We start from the raw sequence: 13,908 nt of genomic DNA, 5'->3' as shown, positions 1-13,908 counted from the left end.
TACTCCTGTGTTAATTAAGACTTTTCTTTCTTTTGAAGTTGTCAAACAGAAAAAAAAAAAAAAAGGAAAGGTTGGGGAAGAAACCAAGCTGGGGTTCAAGCTGCCTTGCAGCCACAAGGAGAGTGAGAGCTGTGAGTACCTGGCCAAGCCATTGGTGGGGAAGACACTCAGCACTGATTTCTTTGTTCTGACAACTGTGCCCAGGTGCCACACAGGTCCACTTGGTGTGCAGGTAATTTTTAAGCCATTGGTACCATGGAGCAGGGAAGAGCAAGCAGACTCAGATAATCTTTTTTTAAGCAGGTTAATTGGGTTTTTTGCCCCCCCAGTGGGTTTTGTTTTGGTTGTTTATCATCAGGTGTGGCACAGGCAGGGAAGGGGCATTGGGCTGGCAGGAGGAGTGGCCATGCTGAGCTTTTGAAGTGCTGGTGGCAGCAGGTGAGGTGGTGTGAGCAGACAGGGCTGAACCTCTGCTGAGAGCTCAGCTTCACCCATTCCCATCAGCAGCAGCATTGGAAACTAGAAAAGAGCATGTGTAACACACAGCTTTACTTGCCCTTGAGCCAAGGTTGTGATTTCATGGGCACTGACAAATTCTCTGAAACAAGGCAGATCTTGGTTTCTAAAGTGCTTGTTCACTCTGGCTCTGCCAAATCCAGTCAGAGAGATTCTGAGAAGAAATAATGAGGGAAGTCTGCAAAATCACTGTAATTTGGTGGAACAAAATGGCATAAATGTGAGTGGGTTTTTTTTTTCTCTGTTGAGCATAATATGGTAGGAGGCAGTCCCTGCTTTCAGGTTCCTGCAGTCAAAGATGAGAAGAGGCCCAGGAGGTGAAATGGTGCTGTAGCTGTACAGCAGGACAGGGGTCTGGGAACCCTTGTGCTTCATGATCCAGCACATTCTCAACTTCTCAGGATGCATTTGCCTCTCTGTGCCACTTTTCAATCAAAGCAAATCTTTGGATCTCTCTTTCTCATTTAAAAAAAAAAAATAAAAAAAGAAAAACAAAACAAAAAAACACACCTATTTCCTTAATACAAATATACACCTGAAAGGAAGAAAAACACTTTACAGGAAAAGCTGGTAAAAATAGATCCTAATGTTTTTTTGTGTTTGTAAAGTAAACATCTCTGTAAAGAAGTAACCCTTTCAGAACCATGCTCTGTGCTGTTTCTCAAAACCTGTGCTGCACTGAAGGCAGGTGGGATTCCAAACATGCAAGGTATTGATGTAATTCTGCTGTCACTGAAGACAGAGCTACTGATTTCAGTAAGAGTAAGGTTTATATCCATGCTTGCTTTGTTTGAGGAAAACAAATTAAATTCCAGTGCCCCAAAACTGTCTGTTGGTTTCAAAGACTGTATGGAATGGCTGATGTGACACTTGGTTGTGATGAATCCTTAGATCTTCTTCTCAGTTCTGAAAAATACTATCCAGTGTTTAGTAAAACAAATATTCCAGCATAAAGGTATCACTTTTACTGCCTGAAAAGCTAACTTTTTTGGAGACACCTTATCACTGCTTTTCAGTTCACTAAATAGGGAAGCTCCTAAAGTGGAATACTGAATGCTTTTTAAATGTGTATTAGGGGAGAAAACTGTAGTTTCATCAATGCCCAATATAAATTCAACCCACTTCATACAGAAACAGAAAACTCTTCAGTGACAATTAAGAGGAATCAGTCTAATTTCATTCCACACAAACCTTTATATGACTAATCTGGAAAAAAACTCATAGCATTTACCATGTGGTTTTATTTCATTGAAATGCCAGCTTATTCTAGAGAGCAGTGAAAGTCATCAAGGCTTTTGAAAAACGTGGTTTGAGTGGAATTGGTTTTCATCTTCTTTTCAGCTTGCACAGGGGGTGCTGGGGTGAAGTCTCAGCAGGTTCCTCTGCCAGCTGGCCTTGCCCCGAGTGGTGCAGCCATGTGAGATCTTACCCAGAGCCTTTCCTGTTCCGCTCTGTTCATCCCTGCCCGTGGAGCTTCCTGGATGTCTCCACAAAAGAGGGGACACTTAGCAGAAATGCCAAGTGATGATATCATTTGAGTCTGAGCTACAAAATCATTTGAGCTGTTTTTCTCTGTCACTCTGTTCCCAAGGCTTTGAACTAAAACCCTGCTTAAATGCTGAAACAAGGAATTCTGCTGTCTTGCCACAGCCAGCCAAGGCCCAGGAATGCAGAAAACATTGCCTTTTTATTTCTTTTCCATAGGAAATTCCTTGTAGTGGAGGATGCTAACTGGGCTTTGTTCCCTTATAGTGTAGTTGGCTGATACCTGATCTGTGTGTGAGGACTCATTTGTCCTCATGGAAGTGGGAATTGGCATTTTAAAAATGCAATAAGAGAGGGATTTAAATGGAGTTTAAATCACATTGTGTTCGTTCAGTGCTGTGCTGTTGATTAGTCTGATCCTAAGCTAGTCTAATATTAGTCTGATCCTAAGCTAGGGAGAAGTTCACATTGTAGATGTTTAATTTTGTTATCTCTTTATCTTACCAATAGCTTTGTCTCCTTTTTGCTCCCTTGCTGCTCCTGCTGCATCTGTCAACCTTGGAGGGCTGGCATAATTTCCCTGCAATGCCACACGAGTCCAACCTCAATTCCTGTCACTGCCTGGCTGTGGGACTGTGTGTAGGTGTCTCTAACACACTGCAGAAGGCAGCCAGCAACAGTTCTTCTTCTTAATATCTCTGCAGCTCAAATCCTGCAGAAGCCCTCCCTTGTAAAGATAGAGGTGCATTTATCCTCATTAACCAGGCAGTGGGTCTGGAGCCCTGAATCAGGGCTGAGTTGTGGCAGCAGAACCTCACAGTGACTAAAATGTTACTGCTGATAAAGACCAGGCAGTGCTGGAGGAGCATCTGCACTTTGCCTAGCCTGGCCTGAATTATGTTAAAATTAAGAAAAATGCGAGGAAAACACTGGTTTAGCCAGCACAGCACGGAGTGACGTTTGCTGGTGATGAGGGAAGGAGCAGAGGGTCATAATTTGCTTGATTGATTTTAAAATGCTGTTTTGGGAAGGCAGTGCCCTTCCCTGGCAGTGCTGGGGCTGTGGGATGGAGCACTGAGGTTTTACAGGCTGAGCTCAACTCGACCCATGGCTCCAGTCCTCACTGTTGTGGTTACACAAAGGAAGTTTCCTCCTTTGGGTTCTGGATTATCTCTCCTTCAAAATTCAAATATTACTCACTAAGCCAAATGTGCAGAAAGTTTATTTAGTTGCCTTTGAATGGATTGGTTGCACTTTTTTTTTTTCTGATTAATCTCATGGAGTAAGGGGAGCTGTTCTACTCACCTCCCTAATCTTTTTTTTTTTTCCATTTTCTCTTGCTTAGCACCTTTTGTCCTGATGAGCCCCTGTCCTGATTTCTAGCCACAGAGAGCCTGGAGAAGAGCCAGGCTTCGACCTTTGAGTGCCAGGATGTCACTGTCCTGGGTCAGCTTAAAGGCTCACCTTAACACAAAGAAAGAGAGCTACAGATAACTGAAACAAGGCAAGGGTGGATGCTCCTTCCCCTGAGTAAAGACAAGAAATTTCCTGCCCTAGATATGCAGTTCCTACTGTATTTAGTAATTCTCAGTGGATTTTTCTTTGAATTTGCCCAGTCTGCCATCCAGGCAGAGCTTTCTGTAGGTGACTGTTTCTGTACTGCAAAGGATTTGTTTCCTGTTGTTTGTTTTGGATTTTGCTCATAATTCCATCAGCTGCTGCCCCAGCTCTGAGAATGGATAAAATAGAAAACTGATGATCCTCCTCTATTCACAGAAGGGCTGGAGGAATGCCCTGAGAGGTGCTGGCCATTTTTTAATGAGGATAAATTAGTTTGATCTAACAGAGAGGTTACGAGGAAGTTTTGTATAAAAGCAATGGCAAGCTTCAAGATAAAATCACAGTAAGCTTTGGCAGGTTTCAGAAGACAAAAATTAAAGACTCTGAAAAAGAAGGCATTGGGGAGCAATAGTATGGTCATTTGTTGTTGGAAATGTCCATCCATGATTTAAGGAAAGAAAGCACAAACTGAAATGTGTTGTTAAATGTTTGTAGTCAAGGTTAATAAAGCATATCCTGCTAACTGCTGATGTCATTTGCAGCAGAAATGTAGGTTGTGAGTTACTGCAAGTAGCGGAAGTGAGAGCTGACTGCTCTCATACAAAATCTTTGTTAAGAATTAAAGACTTCTGTCATGCAATGGAGTGAAAGAATAAAGTTATATTGTATCAAATAAATATCATTGTAACAGGAGCCTCAATAAGGGAAAAAAACTCAACAGTGCAAAAGAAAGATATTTTGAAAATTATTCATATTCCTGTCCTTTATTTTCCTTTTCTCCTAAAGCAATTTTTTCCCCTGATGATTGTCCACTCTTGAAATTTGCTCCGGACTTAGCACAGCTAAGAATTAATGGACTCAATAGGAATCAAGTTCCTAAAAGTGCTTAACCAAAGTCAATGAGATGTGAGGGGAAAGTCAGTGTTTGTGTGGCCAAGGCACCACAGGCAGCCGTGGGAGGGCAGCCTCTGAGAGCCTTGCAGGTGGAGCTGTGTGTTGGAACCCTGGTTGCTGAGAATTTTAGACTTCCTGTGATCCCAAGAGAACACTGCATTTGACCTGGGGCTGTGGAGAAGGCTTCCAAAATCGAATGATTTGAACTGGAATTTGAATTACCATTTGAATGATAATTGAATTGGGATTATGGGTGTGGAGTTTGAATAGAAGTGTGTAATATCACATGGGGGAAAACTTCAAGTTTAAAGTTTTAGAATATAGTAATGCATATAAGACAAAATAAAAGTTTGAAGGCGAAGGCTGGTCCTTCTTCTTCACCTTCTTCATAAGTTTAAGTAGTATTGTATAATTAGATTTAAAAGTCCACATTAGACAGCACAAGTAGTTAGTTGTGGGGTTAAAAATAAAAATCATTTAGCTGTCATTTTTTAATTAAAAAGTTTATCCTTAAAAAACCTTGTAGAGAGAGATACAGCTCCATTTTTAACTTATTAGTAAGCTACTATAAAACTCACAGTTTGTGAGACTGTAATATAAATAAAAACTAATAAACATCTAAGTCCAAACAAAAAATACCATCTCACAATTCAATCCCAATCCTAACAAAAAAAAAAAAAAAAAAAAAAAACCACCACCAACAAAATAACCTCAACAGTACAGTTGTGTTCCATGCATAGTGCACTAAGGATTTGGTTTGAATTCTCTGTTTTTTCATCTGCATGAATCACACTACTGCTAAACTAACACACAGCAAAAAGGCAGCCCTGGAGCAGAATTATTTTGTTACACTTTTTCACTCTAATAAAGGTTGAGTCTGATTTTGTGGGGCACTCTTAGCTCCTGCCATCAAGCCAATGGGAATTGCAACTAATGTGCTCCCTCTTTTTCTTTTTTCATGTTTCCTTGATGTCTCTGACCTGCACATGTTTGCTCGTTTGACGTGGTTTAGGTAAGTGTCTGTGCTCTAAAGGAGAGTTGTTTTTTATTGTGGGATTTTTTAGCCTCTCCCTCTCCCCTTCTGTACAGGGGCCAGGGCAGTGTCCAGGTAAAATGAGTGCTGCCACTCAGGGCTGGCACACCTACAGCTGATGAGAAAAGCTTTATGGTGTTATCTAAGTGACTGCTGAGTGAAAGCCACCTTCTCTTATCTAGAATTCCACTTTTGTCATTTTCCCCTTGTTTGTGCCTACAAATCAAAGATGCAGTTCTTTCCTAGGGCACCTTCGTGTGCATTCAGAGTCTACAGCACTTTCAAACTCAATAGGAGCTGGAGATTTCTTTAACTTCTCCAAAAATTTCACTGTTTAAAACAAACAGTGGCTTACAAAGCGTTCTTTGAAGGGCTCCTTGAAAAATCTCACCATTTTAGGAAATGTATTCATATACTTTTGAAGGGATAAATCCATATCACCATAAATGCAGACAGAAATCATTTACCTGTTGAGCAGTAGAGCTGCTACCATGTGATACTGACTCTAAAACATTATTAGACATAGCCATTATTTTTTAAATTCAAAATTAAGTGGGTTTTTTATATTTCCAACACACCTAGACATATGAGACTATGCTGGCATCTATTGAGAGTGTTAATATAGCCATGTGACTGAGACAAGTGAAGCACTTCCCATGGCTGGGGAGCTGACTTGTGTCCTTGTAACAGAAGCTTTAATTGTCATCACTGTGTGACTTTTTAATGGATTCCTTTTGTTAGAAAAAAAACAGAATGTGGAGATACTGATATTCCAGGGCAGCACTTTACTCTTGCATGATGTAATAGGGTAGCTGCTATAGTAAACCACAGTGGATTTCCACTGATAAAAATGAGGGATAATTTGAATTGCAGAATAAAGATGCATGGACTGTCTCTCCTTCATGAGTATTTATGTGTGAGAAACATGCAGCTATAGAAAGCCTGCATGCATAATGTGGGAGCCCACATGCTTGACAAAGGAGAAAGTAGAGAGGGCAGCCTCCTTGTTAGATTTCCTGTGTAGGGAACAGATACTTGGTGGATTTAACATTCAGAGCTTTTGTGCACAGCAGAGGTAGTTAGTTATCCTGCTAACTTCTGTCAGGCTGCAAGGAGGGGAAACAAGGACTGGAACAGAAAATAATCCCCAGGGGCCGGGCTCCATGGGCAAAGCAGGACAGACCAGCTTAGAATTCCCATTCCAGAAATGCCAGCCCATCAGCAGGGTGGCTGCTCACAGGAACTGATGGTCAGACTGCCCCAGAGCTGGCAAGGTGTGACACGGTGTGACAAGGTGTGACAAGGTGCTTCCTGTGCTTTGGCTGATGTGTCCCCAGGTGCCTGTGCTGGCAGGAGCACGAGGCTGGGCAGGAGGGCAGAGGAGGGAAGCTCTGCTCTGGAGGCAGATGTGCCCCTGCCCAGTGTCTGGCGAGGGACAGATGGGGTGCTCTGCCTCTGTGTACTGGTTCAACTGGGAAACCAAACACGAGCTGCCTGCCTGCAGAGGAGCAGGTGACTTTCAGCAGCTCTGTGACCATTGCTGTGGCTCTTTTCAGAGGTAGTTGTCCCAGCTAGAGAGTTTGGGAGTGTCACTAACCACATCTGCCCTGCTGAGCTCAGAGGAACGGCAAAAGCAGAAGAATTTTATCTCCAGCACATGAAGTTTGCCCATTTGGCCCAGCACCGGCACGTGGAGAGATGAATCACCAAGCACGCACATTTTGCTTCTGCAGGGACCCTGCTGGCTTCAGCAGAGCCAGGTGCTGTGTCACATGCCATCCTGGCATTTCCCACCCCTGCAGTGGCAGCAGATTCAGCTCATTCTCTTCAGCTGTCCAAGTCCCACAGGCCCGCGTTCCCAGGGTGACACAGCGTGTTGAAGTTGTGTCCCCACATGTTCCTGCAGCATTAAATGAGCAATATTTCATTGCCTGGACTTTCTTGACAGCAGTCAGCATGCATGTGGCTGTGTGCTCTTTAGGAAGCCTCTCTGGAGGCCTTCTCTCAGAAGCTGCTTTGCAGGGAGGGATGGGGGTGGCTCTTTGTGAGCGTGGGGAGAGAAGGGGGGTCCAGCACAGCCACCTGCTCCCATCTGACACACTCTGTGGCAGCTGCATGGGATGTCCCTGGTCCTGGAGTCATTGCCAGGGAGAAAGAGCTCCTGTGAACAGGAGGGTTAGGAAGAGCAGAAGCTGCTCCAGGTTGTTGAAGATATTCCTTTCTAGAAGAGCTGAACCAGCCCATTGCTGCCTGTCCCTCGTGTGGAGCAATTCTGGGGAGTTGGGCACCAGTCTGGTGAGGGACCAGGATAAAGAGGGCAGTGTCAGAGCTCTTGTGCCTAAACCTCTCCTGGGCCCTCCTAACCCTGCTCAGGGTTGCTGAGACAAAGAGAAGCAACATTTGGGCAGGAGACAGTTCTAGAGGGGGTTGTGCATCATTTGTGCTGTAGCAGTGATGAAAAGTCTTGGTTATTTTAGCTCCTGCGTTGAGCTAGCTTCAAACCAAACCATGTAATTAATGACTGCCTCTGTTTGAACTTGTCATCTCATTCAAAGAGGAGACAAACAGGCTGGGATTAAGGAGGAGAGGTAGCATGCAGACCATCCCCTGACAACAGCAGCTGTCAGCTCAGCCACTGCAGCTTTTGCTGCTGCTCTGAGGGGCTGGTGTTGCATGTTCTGGTACTTGGGAAGCTTGAGAATTAATGGTCCAAATTTCAGCCAAGGAGCTCGTGCTTATGTTAGAAAAAGTGGTGAACTTATGCACTGGAATAGGTTACTAGAGCAGGTGGGGGGAAAATCTGCTCAGAGTTTATGGACTGTCTGGGAAAATGTGTAATTCAATGAAGTTTTAGGTGCAGTTGAACCTGTCTTGTTAGCAGGGTCTCTTCAGGGTCTTTGAACTCAGTTCTGATGAACTTAAATCAGTTGTGATTCGAATCCATCTCTTTCTTTTATTTTGTTCTTAATTTTTGCAGGACAGGGGAACTGTCAGATACTTGCTTAGCATAAAACACCTTTCCAGAGGCTCCAAGAATCCAGCTTACCTGACAGAATAGAAGCAGGATTATGATATTAGTGTGTTCCCTTTTCTTTAAAACCTTCTCACTGAATTTCCCCACTGTTGCGTGGCTCCTTCTGTGGATTATCATGACACTTCACCAAGCTGATAAGTGATGCAAAGAAAACCAAGATTTCAGGGCATGTACCTCACTGCAGCTGCCACATATTGTGATAGACATTTTTCTTTGCAATTAGGCAGCATGCTTATGTACTCTAATCTGCAGCAATTTTTGCTCTATTAATAACCTATTAGTAGCCTGGAGCATGTTCTCTACGCATTACCGCTTCACAAATTATTGAATTTCCCCTCACAAGTCCATATGAACTAAGAAAAATACAGCAAAAAGGAGGAAGATTGCTAAAAAAAATACAGCAAAACTAAACTGGACTAAAAAAATATAGCAAAAAGGAGAAAGATTGCTAAAAATACAACAAAACTAAATTGAACCAAAAAAAATAGCAAAAAGGAGTAAGATTGCTTAAAAAATACAACAAAACTAAATTGAACTTTAAAAATGTAGCAAAAGGAGAAAGATTGCTAAAAAAAATACAGCAAAACTAAACTGAACTAAAAAAATATAGCAAAAAGGAGAAAGATTGCTTTTATAGAATAGGTAAAATCTGACCTCAAGATCACAAATAATGACTCTTGAAAAATACAGATGCTGAACATGACCTTTGTACTTCCCACCTCCCCACACAGTGAAGCAAAGTGCTCACACTCCAGTTTGGGTCACTTGCCCAGTGCCAGCACAGAATTCACAGAATCCCTGGGTTGGAAGAAACCTTAAAGACCATCGAGTCCAACCCAGCCCCAACACCTCAACGAAACCCTGGCACCCAGTGCCACATCCAGTCTGTTTTTAAAGCAGCAGCCAGGTAAATCACAGCCCCAGGCAGCACTGCTTGTCCTTCCAGTTTCACTGCAAATCGTCTGGCCCTTTGAGCCCACGAACTGCTAAATGCCTTGCCCTGGATTTTATAAACGCTGTGCAGAGAAGAGGCAGAGATGATGATGCCTCTGCTGTCGTTGTGGGTAATTAATCTCTGCCTGGCTCTGAGCCTCCAAAGGAGCTCTCTACCATTGCTCTGCACCTGCCCAGCTGTGCCTGCACATCTGCACCGTGGGGTCCAGGCCGGCCCTGCAAACCCTGCAGGGCTGGGCAAGCCAGGGGGATGCAGGGCTGCTGGCAATCATGCATGCACGGGATGCATGAGTGTCTGCCCAGCTGTGGACATTTAGCTGCCTGGTGATTGTCCCACGGGGGGTTTGCCTGAGTGCCTGACCATGATGAGCTGTTGTGTTGTTCATCTGGGGCAATCATCACTGATTTTTGTGCTGTGGAAGAGACTCATACTGACAGTCTGGGACGTGAGTGCTCAGGCTGGTGCCTGGTCTAGGTACACAGGAAATTCTCCTTTGCTCGAGGCTGTGTGGTTACATCAGCTCTGCCTGAGCTGCTGTGGGCAGCAGTTTGGTCCGAGCAGCCCATGGTCCCCGGATTCTGCTGCTGGCAGACTCCATGGATGGGTTATTCCACAATGTGGGCATATTGTGGGCACAGATTCCGTGAGCTTATGGCATTGCTTGCAGCCTGTGGGCTGTTTGTTGGGCGGTTCAGCCGCAGAGATGTTTGGCAGTGACACTCCTGTTAAAAATAGGTAAGAAACTGTTGTAAAATAGCTGGTAGTTGTTGAGCATGCACTGTTAGTTTGGTTATTATATTGTAAAGGGGTTAAAAGGGCAGTTATAAGAAATACGGCACTCAAGGTACCGTATTACACCTATGTAAAGTGCACCACCCCCAGCGAAACGAGCCAGGACAGAACTGTCGTGGGCCAATCGAGCGCCTTTAAACCTTCATGCAAATGAAGGATCCCAACAGAAACCAAACCAGAGGGACAAAAAAACAGGATAAAAAGGGGCATGTGACCCAGTGAACCCGTGCCGGGCCACCTGGACCGTCGGAGCCATCGCTGCTCAGAGGGCCCAGCGCCGGCGCCGCAGCATCCCCGGCGGGAGCGCTCCTGCTCGGCCCGCGGGCCCCTTGCTTTAGGCCTTTCTTTCTTTTATCACAATAAATGCTGGCATCACTGCTCGTGCCGGGAGCGTGGAGGGTTTAACACTCCCAGGAGCAGGGAGGAGCGGAGGCTTTCCCTGCAGGCTCTGTCTGGGGACAGGCACAGAGGGCAGCTGGGGCAGGACTCCGGGAGGGCCCCGGTGGGTGCTGCCTCTGCCGCAGGGCTGGGAGGTGTGCAGGGATGCTCCCAGGATGGGTTTCCGTGCTGGCTGAGCTGGCTGTTCCCATGGGAAACCACCGGGGCAGGGCTGGTGAGTGCATACCCAACAGCAGAACTGACTGTGGGGACAGTGGTTGTTTCTCGGAACAGATTCAACTGGAAATTTGAGCCAATGTGTCCTTTCACTAACTCCTTCTCTGTTTCATTATTGATACCTTCTTTAAGTTCTGAATATTTTGCTTTTTTATAGTTTTTTTCCCGTTTTTAGATAAAGACCTCAATTTATTTTGAAGATTTGAAATACTGTTTGTTCACTTACTGTTGCATCCAGCGCCAGATTTCTCCTTCCTACATTCCCACATAATTTTTTTTTTTTTTTCCTGTAGAGAGATGGCCTGAGTGTTTGAGGCAGGTCCAAATGCAAAAATCAATAAAAGCTCATTGCTGTACATGTCATGGTAGTAGAGCTCAGCAAGTGAGACTCTGCTGGGCCAGGAGCTTCCCTCCAGCCCCTTATCAGACACTCACCAAGCTCTGGGCTTTGCAGCCACAGCACAAAGGCAGGAGTGATGTCCTGCTGATCCTGAGCAGCAATGAAATTAACACTGCCCTGTAATCTAGGTGTTTTACCAGCAAGTCACAATATTAATCTTCCTCTTTTCCTTCTGAAAATTAAACAAACTAGACTTTGGAAACCTTTTCAGTCAGGACTTTGCTCATTGACTATGAGACAGGATACCCAACAGGATTCTTCATTAATTATTATTAATGCACATGTATGTTGTATCTTGACATTTCCTCAGTCCTGAGTGCCTGAGGTTTGTGGGGTTTTCCCCTCTCTTTAGTCTTACAGTTTCTTTTGGGAAAGTAATGTAAAAGAGACTTCCTTGTGTTTTGATTTTCTCCATCCCTTAAGTCTGCAGGCTTTATTTTTGAGTAAGTTTTGAGTATAAGAGATTAATTTTGAAGGTTGTGAACTTTGCAGCTTACTAGGAAATCATCTTCTGTAGCCATCAGAGTCATGATTCATTGTCTTTCCCGCAGTTCTTTCTGGAAGGGGAAAATACATACATTGGGTGGGAAAACTGGATCTGAGCAATGAGACTAGGAAACTTAAAACAGACACAGGCACTGTACTATCAAGATGAAATACTTTCTGTCTTTTACTTCATTTCTAATTCCCCAAATATTAGTGGAGTTTTTTACACATTCAGAGGGGTTTTTGCACTTGGAGTGTGGGTTTTGACTTTTGGGACATTCTTCCCGAGAAATAGGCCAGCAGCAGCAGCTTCAAACACACACACTGACCAAGGCACTCCCCTCCCTGTGGCCAGCATTTCAGATACCCCCTGCCCCAGCCCCAGGTCTGTGGGGATAGCTGGTGCCTAGAAAATGGTGCATAAAGAATGAATGTCAGTTACAGAACAGAAGCTGGATAAATAGGGTAGGGGGAGGTGGGTTTTTATGGCACCATCTGCCTCTGTGATCTGGAGCCTCAGTGTAAAACCATGGCTTGAGCTCTGTACTAAAGGCTGACAAAAGCCTTTAAATAGGGTAGCTAATGGGTCAAACATATCTTCACTTGTTAGGTTAAGACCCACAAGTCATCGTTTGTAAGAACGTGGGGGGTGGATTGGTCACTGGAGAGGAAAGACATTAAATTAAATGTGCTGGAGCAGCCACATGGGACCCCTTAATAGTTTCTGAGTATTTTCATAATGAAATGTAGCTTAATGCAATCCCACCCTCCCAGCCTGACAAACATCACTCTGGCCTGCTGAAGGCTCTCATGTCACTGCTACCTTTTAAATGATTCTGTGCACTCTCCACTCTCTGCTGCTTTCTGTCACTTACAGCCCCTGGTTTTTGACATAAACAAGGGAGTATGTCAGTGGGATGTTGGGACTGTCAGGCCTTTCAGTTTTGCTTCTCACCTTGTTGCTTGCTTAACAGCAAAAAGTAAGATATATTTAAGTGGGGGTTGTACAGAGAGCAGTGGTGCATTAAAACCAGGCAGCAAAAGTGAGGGGGAAAACATCTGCAGAATGTGAAATATGAATGGGGATGTGAGCCTCTGGAGGTCATGCCTGAGTAGAGACAGGGTTGTACAAGGTGGATCCCTGGAGCCTCAGCTCTGGGTTCATCCTCTGGTCAGGACTCGGAGACAACATTGCTCTCTTGGGAACACCGAGCAGAACTGGGTCAAATGCAGGCACCTGGCTCATTTTAAGAGCCATTTCAGAAAAAAACATGGATCTTCAGCATGTCTTTTTAGCAAGGTCAAAGGCCACAAACCCTGCTAATAATTTTTATGAGTGTGTGTTAAAACACAGCTAAAGCACCATTGCAGCTGACCATTCCTCATCAGGAGCATTCTCATGGGTGAAATGCTGGACTCTCCCCTCCAACAGCTCAGGCCTGATTTCTGTTAGGAAGGGGCTTTAGTAGGTACTTCTGAAACCTCCCCCAGAAGAGTTTGTCCTCCTCCTCGTTTTCTGTGCAGGATCTGTCATTTTTCCTGCTTTCTGTTTGGAACTTTCATTTTTCCTGCTTTCTGTTTGGTGGGGAAGGAGCAATCCTCCTCCTCTTCACACCTAGAGATGGATTGCACTGGGGATTCCTGCACACAGCTCATCCCAGAACCTGCTCATCATTTGGGGAACACTTACCTCTTAGTTTTAATGCTTCTAGGCCTCAGGGATATTGCAAAATATTTTTCTGCAAGCTGGCTCTTTCTGCAGGTGCCTTCAGCTCCTGTTAACTGTGTGCTCAGGGGATGTTCCTCCTGTTACCTGGGCTAAATGCTGATAGATCCAAACACCTAGATCTCCTCATATTTTCTCACTGCAGAGGAATTGCAGAGTTCTTTGGGCAGAGCAGTCTGCTGTGGGTAGCACAGAGTGAGCTCCCTGTTTTAACAGGTAAGGAGAGGGGTGTATTTATCACCATGCTTTGTTTCTGGCTGCTGAGGAGCAGAATTTAAATGGCTTGTCAAATGTCTGCAGCATAGTCTGAGGTAGATTTTCTGCCTTTCTCTGTAGTCAGTCTTCTCTTTCACTGAATTCTAAGTGTTTTGAGGTAAAGATGCTTTTAGCTCAGGCCAACAGGTTTTTAGGA

The 13,908-nt window shown here is 44.4% G+C and overlaps 1 protein-coding gene across 2 annotated transcripts in view; it reads left to right on the top strand.

Moving 5' to 3' along the window:
* The window catches only part of HS6ST1 (heparan sulfate 6-O-sulfotransferase 1), a 187,978-nt gene that overhangs the window by 54,034 nt on the left and 120,036 nt on the right, over nucleotides 1–13,908 (top strand). The window lies entirely within an intron of this gene.

The sequence above is a fragment of the Vidua chalybeata genome, chromosome 10 (genome assembly GCF_026979565.1).
Source record: "Vidua chalybeata isolate OUT-0048 chromosome 10, bVidCha1 merged haplotype, whole genome shotgun sequence".
In the NCBI taxonomy this organism is placed as follows: domain Eukaryota; kingdom Metazoa; phylum Chordata; class Aves; order Passeriformes; family Viduidae; genus Vidua; species Vidua chalybeata.
The sequence above is the reverse complement of the archived record's forward strand: the minus strand, read 5'-3'. Positions and strand labels throughout refer to the sequence as shown.